The sequence below is a fragment of the Coregonus clupeaformis genome, unplaced genomic scaffold (assembly GCF_020615455.1).
Source record: "Coregonus clupeaformis isolate EN_2021a unplaced genomic scaffold, ASM2061545v1 scaf0252, whole genome shotgun sequence".
Classification (NCBI taxonomy): domain Eukaryota; kingdom Metazoa; phylum Chordata; class Actinopteri; order Salmoniformes; family Salmonidae; genus Coregonus; species Coregonus clupeaformis.
In genome coordinates this window covers 147,501-157,500 of record NW_025533707.1, presented here as the reverse complement: position 1 = coordinate 157,500, position 10,000 = coordinate 147,501, and the positions used below count along the sequence as shown (strand labels likewise).

General features: G+C 46.0%; 1 pseudogene; it reads left to right on the top strand.

Annotated features, from left to right (window-relative positions):
* Nucleotides 1-10,000, top strand: part of LOC123481202 — a 274,390-nt pseudogene that overhangs the window by 125,697 nt on the left and 138,693 nt on the right.

Genomic DNA, 10,000 nt, shown 5'->3' with positions numbered 1-10,000 from the left:
TTTCCGTGTATCCGTGTCCCCGTGTATCCGTGTATCCATGTATCCGTGTCCCCGTGTATCCGTGTCCCCGTGTATCTGTGTATCCGTGTCCCCGTGTATCCGTGTATCCGTGTATCCGTGTCCCCGTGTATCCGTGTATCCGTGTCCCCGTGTATCCGTGTATCCGTGTCTCCGTGTATCCGTGTCCCTGTGTATCCGTGTATCCGTGTCCCCGTGTCCCCGTGTATCCGTGTCCCCGTGTATCCGTGTATCCGTGTATCCGTGTGCGGTGCGATAATGAGGGTGTCATAGATTGATCTTCAGTCTAGTAGTGTCCAGACAGCAGCTGCGTCCCAAATGTCATCCTTTTCCCTAACGGTGCCATTTGGGACGCATCAGTGTCACTCCCAACAAGCTGTTCACCAGTCCATTAGGGTTGCAGTAGCATATCACTCCCAACAAGCTGTTCACCAGTCCATTAGGGTTGCAGTAGCATATCACTCCCAACAAGCTGTTCACCAGTCCATTAGGGTGGCAGCAGCATGTCACTCCCAACAAGCTGTTCACCAGTCCATTAGGGTGGCAGCAGCATGTCACTCCCAACAAGCTGTTCACCAGTCCATTAGGGTGGCAGCAGCATGTCACTCCCAACAAGCTGTTCACCAGTCCATTAGGGTGGCAGCAGCATGTCACTCCCAACAAGCTGTTCACCAGTCCATTTGGGACGCATCAGTGTCACTCCCAACAAGCTGTTCACCAGTCCATTAGGGTTGGAGCAGCATGGCACTCCCAACAAGCTGTTCACTGGACACTGGAAGATCAGGGCCTCGTTTCCAAGTTGCGATTCATCAATATTTACTAGCCAACTTTTTAATAGTGTTTCCCAAACAAGCACATAGAGAGAACATTGGCTAAGTGCGTCGTTGGAGCATGTGTTGATACTGATAGGATCAAAAGAAAAGCAGCACTGCTCTCAGATCAGCTTTCTCCATTCAAATCTTACCTTAACATTAGAATTATTCCACAATACTGACAACGGATCAGCTCCTAGAGGGATATTAACACCTATGGCTTATTATGCTTGCCCTATAACGATGCTCTGAATCAAGATGCAGCACTTCATTGAGCACCTGTAGTTACACATCATAACATATATTGAGAGAAATTACAGACAGTAGCCTGCAAGTAGTAAAAACAGAACTCAACCGAATGAACATCAAATGTATTTTAATGTGATTGATATAATGTATTTAGGCCTACTATATTTATATTTTGCAGTCATCTCGGTTTTCAGTTGAAGCATCGTTTTATTCTTTGCTTGTTTGTAGCAATTGCAAAGACATTGGCAACTTCGTAGGCTATTTGGAGTCTACTTTGTTCTGGAGGTACCGGTGGTCACAGAGCGACAGATAACCCTTTTGATTCTGGGTTTAGTTGAGATCTTATTTGTATAAATACTTAGTAGGTAACTAGGTTAACTTTAGTAGGTAACTAGGTTAACTTTAGTAGGTAACTAGGTTAACCTCTTTAAGGATCGGACTCAATTTTCGCCTAAAATGACATATCCAAATCTAACTGCCTGTAGCTCAGGACCTGAAGCCAGGATATGCATATTATTGATACCGTTTGAAAGGAAACACTTTGAAGTTTGTGGAAATGTGAAATTAATGTAGGAGAATATAACACATTAGATCTGGTAAAAGATAATACAAACAAAAAAACATGCGTTTTCTATAATTATTATCATCTTTGAAATGCAAGAGAAAGGCCACAATATAATATTGCCATTTAGGCCTCTAGATGGCAGCAGTGTGTGTGCAAAGTTTCAGATTGATCCATTGAAGCATTGCAATACTGGACTACTTGGTTTAAAGTCTGCCCAAATGTGCCGAATTGGTCAATTGATACATTTTCAAGTACATAACTATAGAGAACATACAAAAATGATATGGTAATACAAAATGTAAGTTTACACACTCCCAGGAATGTCATACATGATGGATCATTAGCTTATACACTAACTTTCACACATCTAGATGGCCGGGCGGGGTGGGTGTGGAGCTAGAGACAGCAGGGGTTCAAACTGTAGAACCCAGTTCCTACATTTGAATATAAAAATGGATTTTATCAAACAAAACTATGCTACATTTTATCTCTGGGACCCTTAGGATGACAAATCAGAGCAAGATTACTGAATGTAAGTACATTATTTACCTTCATAGGTGAATGTATCAAACCAGTTGCTGTGATAGGTTTTTAGTTGTTGTGCACTCTCCTCAAACAATGGCATGGTATGTTTTTCACTGTAATAGCTACTGTAAATTGGACAGTGCAGTTAGATTAACAAGAATGTAAGCTTTCTGCCCATATAAGACATGTCTATGTCCCGGAAAGTTTGCTGTTACTTACAACAGTCATGCTAATCACATTAGCGCACCCGTCCCGTATACAGGATACCGATCCCATAGAAGTTAACCTTAGTAGCTAGACTAACACTGTGTTCATTAGACTAACACTGTGTTCATTAGACTAACACTGTGTTCATTATACTAACACTGTGTTCATTAGACTAACACTGTGTTCATTAGACTAACACTGTGTTCATTAGACTAACACTGTGTTCATTAGACTAACGCTGTGTTCATTATACTAACACTGTGTTCATTAGACTAACACTGTGTTCATTAGACTAACACTGTGTTCATTAGACTAACACTGTGTTCATTAGACTAACACTGTGTTCATTAGACTAACACTGTGTTCATTAGACTAACACTGTGTTCATTAGACTAACACTGTGTTCATTAGACTAACACTGTGTTCATTAGACTAACACTGTGTTCATTAGACTAACACTGTGTTCATTAGACTAACACTGTGTTCATTAGACTAACACTGTGTTCATTAGACTAACACTGTGTTCATTAGACTAACACTGTGTTCATTAGACTAACACTGTGTTCATTAGACTAACACTGTGTTCATTAGACTAACACTGTGTTCATTAGACTAACACTGTGTTCATTAGACTAACACACACTCCATTCTATTTCATTCCATTATGTATCTATCACTCTCTATCTATTCCATATTTCTTTTCTTTCATGTATTAAAACAAATATATTTCTCCCCCTTTTTCCTACCTCTCCCCCTCTCCCTCCTCACTCCCCCTCTCTATCCCCCTCCCCCTCTATATCCCCCTCCCCCTCTATATCCCCCTCCCCCTCTATATCCCCCTCCCCTCTATATCCCCCCTCCCCTCTCTATCCCCCTCCCCCTCTATCCCCCTCCCCCTCTATATCCCCCCTCCCCTCTATATCCCCCTCCCCCTCTATATCCCCCCTCCCCCTCTATATCCCCCTCCCCCTCTATATCCCCCCTCCCCCTCTATCCCCCTTCCCCCTCTCTATCCCCCTCCCCCTCTATATCCCCCTCCCCCTCATATCCCCCTCCCCCTCTATATCCCCCTCCCCCTCTATATCCCCTCCCCTCTCTATCCCCTCCCCCTCTCTATCCCCCTCCCCCTCTCTATCCCCCCTCCCCCTCTATATCCCCCCTCCCCCTCTCTATCCCCCTCCCCTCTATATATCCCCCCTCCCCTCTATATCCCCCTCCCCCTCTATATCCCCCTCCCCCTCTCTATCCCCCTCCCCCTCTATATCCCCCCTCCCCCTCTATATCCCCCTCCCCCCTCTATATCCCCCTCCCCCTCTATATCCCCCCTCCCCCCTCTATCCCCCCTCCCCCTCTATATCCCCCTCCCCCCTCTATATATCCCCCTCCCCCTCTATATCCCCCTCCCCTCTCTACCCCCCTCCCCCTCTATATCCCCCTCCCCCTCTCTATCCCCCTCCCCTCTATATCCCCCTCCCCTCTCTATCCCCCCTCCCCTCTCTATCCCCCCTCCCCCTCTATATCCCCCTCCCCTCTATATCCCCCCTCCCCCTCTATATCCCCCTCCCCCTCTATATCCCCCTCCCCTCTATATCCCCCCTCCCCCTCTATATCCCCCCTCCCCCTCTCTATCCCCCTCCCCCTCTATATCCCCCTCCCCCTCTCTATCCCCCTCCCCCTCTATATCCCCCCTCCCCCTCTCTCCCCTGTCCCCCTCTCTCCTCCTGTAGAGCACCTTTAAGTTTAAGTCGGAGAGTGATATCCACCTGGCAGAGCACCATAAGCAGGTAGGAAGAGTTTGACATTCTGTGACTGTGATATGTGGTCCTCTTACCTAGCTACGCTGAATGGATATTTATCTACTTCCCCGGAGTCAGATGAACTCGTGGATATCATTTTAAAGATTTTTTTTGCATGCAGTATGAAGGAAGTTGGAGGTAGTTTCATGAGCCAATGCTAACTAGCGTTAGCACAATGACTGGAAGTCTACGGGTATGCTAGCATAAAAAAATGGTATCTGACTCTGGCTAAGGATAAAAAAACAGCTTATTTGCCATAATCTTGCAGTATCCCTTTGAGATGAATGCACTGACTGTAAGTCACTCTGGGTAAGAGAGTCTGTTGAATAACTCAAATGTGTAATGTAATGTACTGCAGGTCCTGTATGACGGGAAGCTAGCCAGCTCCATCTCTTTCACCTACAACGCCAAGGCCACCGACGCACAGCTCTGTCTGGAGTCATCACCCAGAGAGAACCCATCCATCTTCGTACACTCACCACACGCACTCATGCTGCAGGTTAGGGGGCGGGGGAGGGTAGTGGGGGTTGAGGGAGGGAGGGAGGGTGGTGGGGGTTGAGGGAGGGAGGGAGGGTGGTGGGGGTTGAGGGAGGGGAGGGTGGTGTGTGTGTGTGTGTGTGTGTGTGTGTGTGTGTGTGTGTGTGTGTGTCTGACTTCAAACGGTGTATCGATGGTATGTTTACTCTCCTGTAGGATGTGAAGGTCACAGTGACCCCATTTTACAGAGTGTGTGTGTGTGTGTGTGTGTGTGTGTGTGTGTGTGTGTGTGTGTGTGTGTATACATCCCTAACGGTGTGTTCTCATGTGTAGGATGTGAAGGCCACAGTGACCCACTCCATCCACAGTGCCATCCACTCTATAGGAGGAATACAGGTTCTCTTCCCTCTCTTCTCTCAACTGGACTACACACAACTCAACGACAGCTCTGTGGACACCACCGTGTGGTGAGTATGAGGGAGGGAGGGGAGAGAGAGAGATCCCTCATTCTGTTTCTATGTCTCTCTCTCTCTGACACACTCTAGCTCTCTCATTCTGTCTCTCTCTCTCTCTCTCTCTCTCTCTGTCTCTCTCTCTCTCTCTCTCAATCAATCAATCAATTTTATTTTATATAGCCCTTCTTACATCAGCTAATATCTCGAAGTGCTGTACAGAAACCCAGCCTAAAACCCCAAACAGCTAATAATGCAGGTGTAGAAGCACGGTGGCTAGGAAAAACTCCCTAGAAAGGCAAAACCTAGGAAGAAACCTAGAGAGGAACCAGGCTATGAGGGGTGGCCAGTCCTCTTCTGGCTGTGCCGGGTGGAGATTATAACAGAACCATGCCAAGATGTTCAAAAATGTTCATAAGTGACAAGCATGGTCAAATAATAATCAGGAATAAATCTCAGTTGGCTTTTCATAGCCGATCATTAGAGTTTAAAACAGCAGGTCTGGGACAGGTAGGGGTTCCATAACCGCAGGCAGAACAGTTTAAACTGGAATAGCAGCAAGGCCAGGCGGACTGGGGACAGCAAGGAGTCACCACGGCCGGTAGTCCCGACGTATGGTCCTAGGGCTCAGGTCTCTCAGTTGGCTTTTCATAGCCGATCATTTAGAGTTGAAAACAGCAGGTCTGGGACAGGTAGGGGGTTTCGTAGCCGCAGGCAGAACAGTTGAAACTGGAATAGCAGCAAGGCCAGGCGGACTGGGGACAGCAAGGTGTCATCATGCCCGGTAGTCCTGACGTATGGTCCTAGGGCTCAGGTTCTCAGAGAGAAAGAGAGAACGAGAGAATTAGAGAGAGCATACTTAAATTCACACAGGACACTGGATAAGACAGGAGAAGTACTCCAGGTATAACCAACTAACCCCAGCCCCCGACACATAAACTACTGCAGCATAAATACTGGAGGCTGAGACAGGAGCGGTCCGGGAGACACTGTGGCCCCCATCCGAAGAAACCCCGGACAGGGCCAAACAGGAAGGATATAACCCCACCCACTCCGCCAAAGCACAGCCCCCGCACCACTAGAGGGATATCCCCAACCACCAACTTACAATCCTGAGACAAGGCCGAGTATAGCCCACAGAGGTCTCCACCACAGCACAAACCAAGGGGGGGCGCCAACCCAGACAGGAAGATCACGTCAGTAACTCAACCCACTCAAGTGACGCACCCCTCCCAGGGACGGCATGAAAGAGCACCAGCAAGCCAGTGACTCAGCCCCTGCAACAGGGTTAGAGGCAGAGAACCCCAGTGGAGAGGGGAACCGGCCCGGCAGAGACAGCAAGGGCTGTTCGTTGCTCCAGCCTTTCCGTTCACCTTCACACTCCTGGGCCAGACTACACTCAATCATATGACCTACTGAAGAGATAAGTCTTCAGTAAAGACTTAAAGGTTGAGACCGAGTCTGCGTCTCTCACATGGGTAGGCAGACTGTTCCATAAAAATGGAGATCTATAGGAGAAAGCCCTGCCTCCCGCTGTTTGCTTAGAAATTCTAGGGACAATTAGGAGGCCTGCGTCTTGTGACCGTAGCGTACGTATTGGTATGTACGGCAGGACCAACTCGGAAAGATAGGTAGGAGCAAGCCCATGTAACGCTTTTATAGGTTAACAGTAAAACCTTGAAATCAGCCCTTGCCTTAACAGGAAGCCAGTGTAGGGAAGCTAGCACTGGAGTAATATGATCAAATTTCTTGGTTCTAGTCAGGATTCTAGCAGCCGTATTTAGCACTAACTGAAGTTTATTTAGTGCTTTATCCGGGTAGCCGGAAAATAGAGCATTGCAGTAGTCTAATCTAGAAGTAACAAATGCATGGATTAATTTTTCTGCATCATTTTTGGACAGAAAATTTCTGATTTTTGCAATGTTACGTAGATGGAAAAAAGCTGTCCTTGAAACAGTCTTGATATGTTCGTCAAAAGAGAGAATCAGGGTCAAGAGTAACGCCTAGGTCCTTCACAGTTTTATTTGAGACGACTTTACAACCATCAAGATGAATTGTCAGATTTAACAGAAGATCTCTTTGTTTCTTGGGACCTAGAACAAGCATCTCTGTTTTGTCCGAGTTTAAAAGTAAAAAGTTTTCAGCCATCCACTTCCTTATGTCTGAAACACAGGCTTCTAGCGAAGGCAATTTTGGGGGCTTCACCATGCTTCATTGAAATGTACAGCTGTGTGTCATCCGCATAGCAGTGAAAGTTAACATTATGTTTTCGAATAACATCCCCAAGAGGTAAAATATATAGTGAAAACAATAGTGGTCCTAAAACGGAACCTTGAGGAACACCGAAATGTACAGTTGATTTGTCGGAGGACAGACCATTCACAGAGACAAACTGATATCTTTCCGACAGGTAGGATCTAAACCAGGCCAGAACTTGTCCGTGTAGACCAATTTGGGTTTCCAGTCTCTCCAAAAGAATGTGGTGATCGATGGTGTCAAAGGCAGCACTAAGGTCTAGTAGCACGAGGACAGATGCAGAGCCTCGGTCTGACGCCATTAAAAGGTCATTTACCACCTTCACAAGTGCAGTCTCAGTGCTATGATGGGGTCTAAAACCAGACTGAAGCATTTCGTATACATTGTTTGTCTTCAGAAAGGCAGTGAGTTGCTGCGCAACAGCTTTTTCTAAAATTTTTGAGAGGAATGGAAGATTCGATATAGGCCGATAGTTTTTTATATTTTCCGGGTCAAGGTTTGGCTTTTTCAAGAGAGGCTTTATCACTGCCACTTTTAGTGAGTTTGGTACACATCCGGTGGATAGAGAGCTGTTTATTATGTTCAACATAGGAGGGCCAAGCACAGGAAGCAGCTCCTTCAGCAGTTTAGTAGGAATAGGATCCAGTATGCAGCTTGAAGGTTTAGAGGCCATGATTATTTTCATCATTGTGTCAAGAGATATAGTACTAAAACACTTAAGTGTCTCTCCCGATCCCAGGCCCTCGCAGAGCTAGCGCAGATCCAGGACAGCTAAGCCCTGGAGGAATACGCAGATTCAAAGAGGAGTCCGTAATTTGCTTTCTAATGGTCATGATCTTTTCCTCAAAGAAGTTCATGAATTTATCACTGCTGAAGTGAAAACCATCCTCTCTTGGGGAATGCTGCTTTTTAGTTAGCTTTGCAACAGTATCAAAAAGAAATTTTGGATTGTTCTTATTTTCCTCGATTAATTTGGAAAAGTAGGATGATCGAGCAGCAGTGAGGGCTCTTCGGTACTGCACGGTACTGTCTTTCCAAGCTAGTCGGAAGACTTCCAGTTTGGTGTGGCGCCATTTCCGTTCCAATTTCCTGGAAGCTTGCTTCAAAGCTCGGGTATTTTCTGTATACCAGGGAGCTAGTTTCTTATGACAAATGTTTTTCGTTTTTAGGGGTGCAACTGCATCTAGGGTATTGCGCAAGGTTAAATTGAGTTCCTCAGTTAAGTGGTTAACTGATTTTTGTCCTCTGACGTCCTTGGGTAGGCAGAAGGAGTCTGGAAGGGCATCAATGAATTTTTGTGTTGTCTGAGAATTTATAGCACGACTTTTGATGCTCCTTGGTTGGGGTCTGAGCAGATTATTTGTTGCGATTGCAAACGTAATAAAATGGTGGTCCGATAGTCCAGGATTTTGTGGAAAAACATTAAGATCTACAACATTTATTCCATGGGACAAAACTAGGTCCAGAGTATGACTGTGGCAGTGAGTAGGTCCAGAGACATGTTGGACAAAACCCACTGAGTCGATAATGGCTCCGAAAGACTTTTGGAGTGGGTCTGTGGACTTCTCCATGTGAATATTAAAATCACCAAAAATTAGAATATGATCTGCTATGACTACAAGGTCTGATAGGAATTCAGGAAACTCAGAGAGGAACGCTGTATATGGCCCAGGAGGCCTGTAAACAGTAGCTATAAAAAGTGATTGAGTAGGCTGCATAGATTTCATGACTAGAAGCTCGAAAGATGAAAACGTCATTTTTTTTTGTAAATTGAAATTTGCTATCGTAAATGTTAGCAACACCTCCGCCTTTGCGGGATGCACGGGAATATGGTCACTAGTGTAACCAGGAGGTGAGGCCTCATTTAACACAGCAAATTCATCAGGCTTAAGCCATGTTTCAGTCAGGCCAATCACATCAAGATTATGATCAGTGATTAGTTCATTGACTATGACTGCCTTTGAAGTGAGGGATCTAACATTAAGTAACCCTATTTTGAGATGTGAGGTATCACGATCTCTTTCAATAATGGCAGGAATGGAGGAGGTCTTTATCCTAATAAGATTGCTAGGGTGAACGCCACCATGTTTAGTTTTGCCCAACCTAGGTCGAGGCACAGACACAGTCTCAATGGGTATGGCTGAGCTGACTACACTGACTATGCTATTGGCAGACTCCACTAAGCTGGCAGGTTGGCTAACAGCCTGCTGCCTGGCCTGCACCCTATTTCACTGTGGGGCTAGAGGAGTTAGAGCCCTATCTATGTTGGTAGATAAGAGATAGATCTCTCTCTCTCTCTCTCTCTATAGATCTCTCTCCCTATCTATGTTGGTAGATAAGATAGATCTCTCTCTCTCTCTCTCTCTGTCTCTCTCTCTCTCTCTCTCTCTCTCTCTCTCTCTCTCTCTCTCTCTCTCTCTCTCTCTCTGTCTCTCTCTGTCTCTCTCTCTCTGTCTCTCTCTCTCTCTCTCTCTCTCTCTCTCTCTCTCTCTCATTCTGTCTCTCTCTGTCTCTCTCTCTGTCTCTCTCTGTCTCTCTCTCTCTGTCTCTCTCTCTCTGTCTCTCTCTCTCTCTCTCTCTCTCTCTCTCTCTCTCTCTCTCTGTCTCTCTCTCTCTCTCAATCTCTCTCTCTCTCTCTGTCTC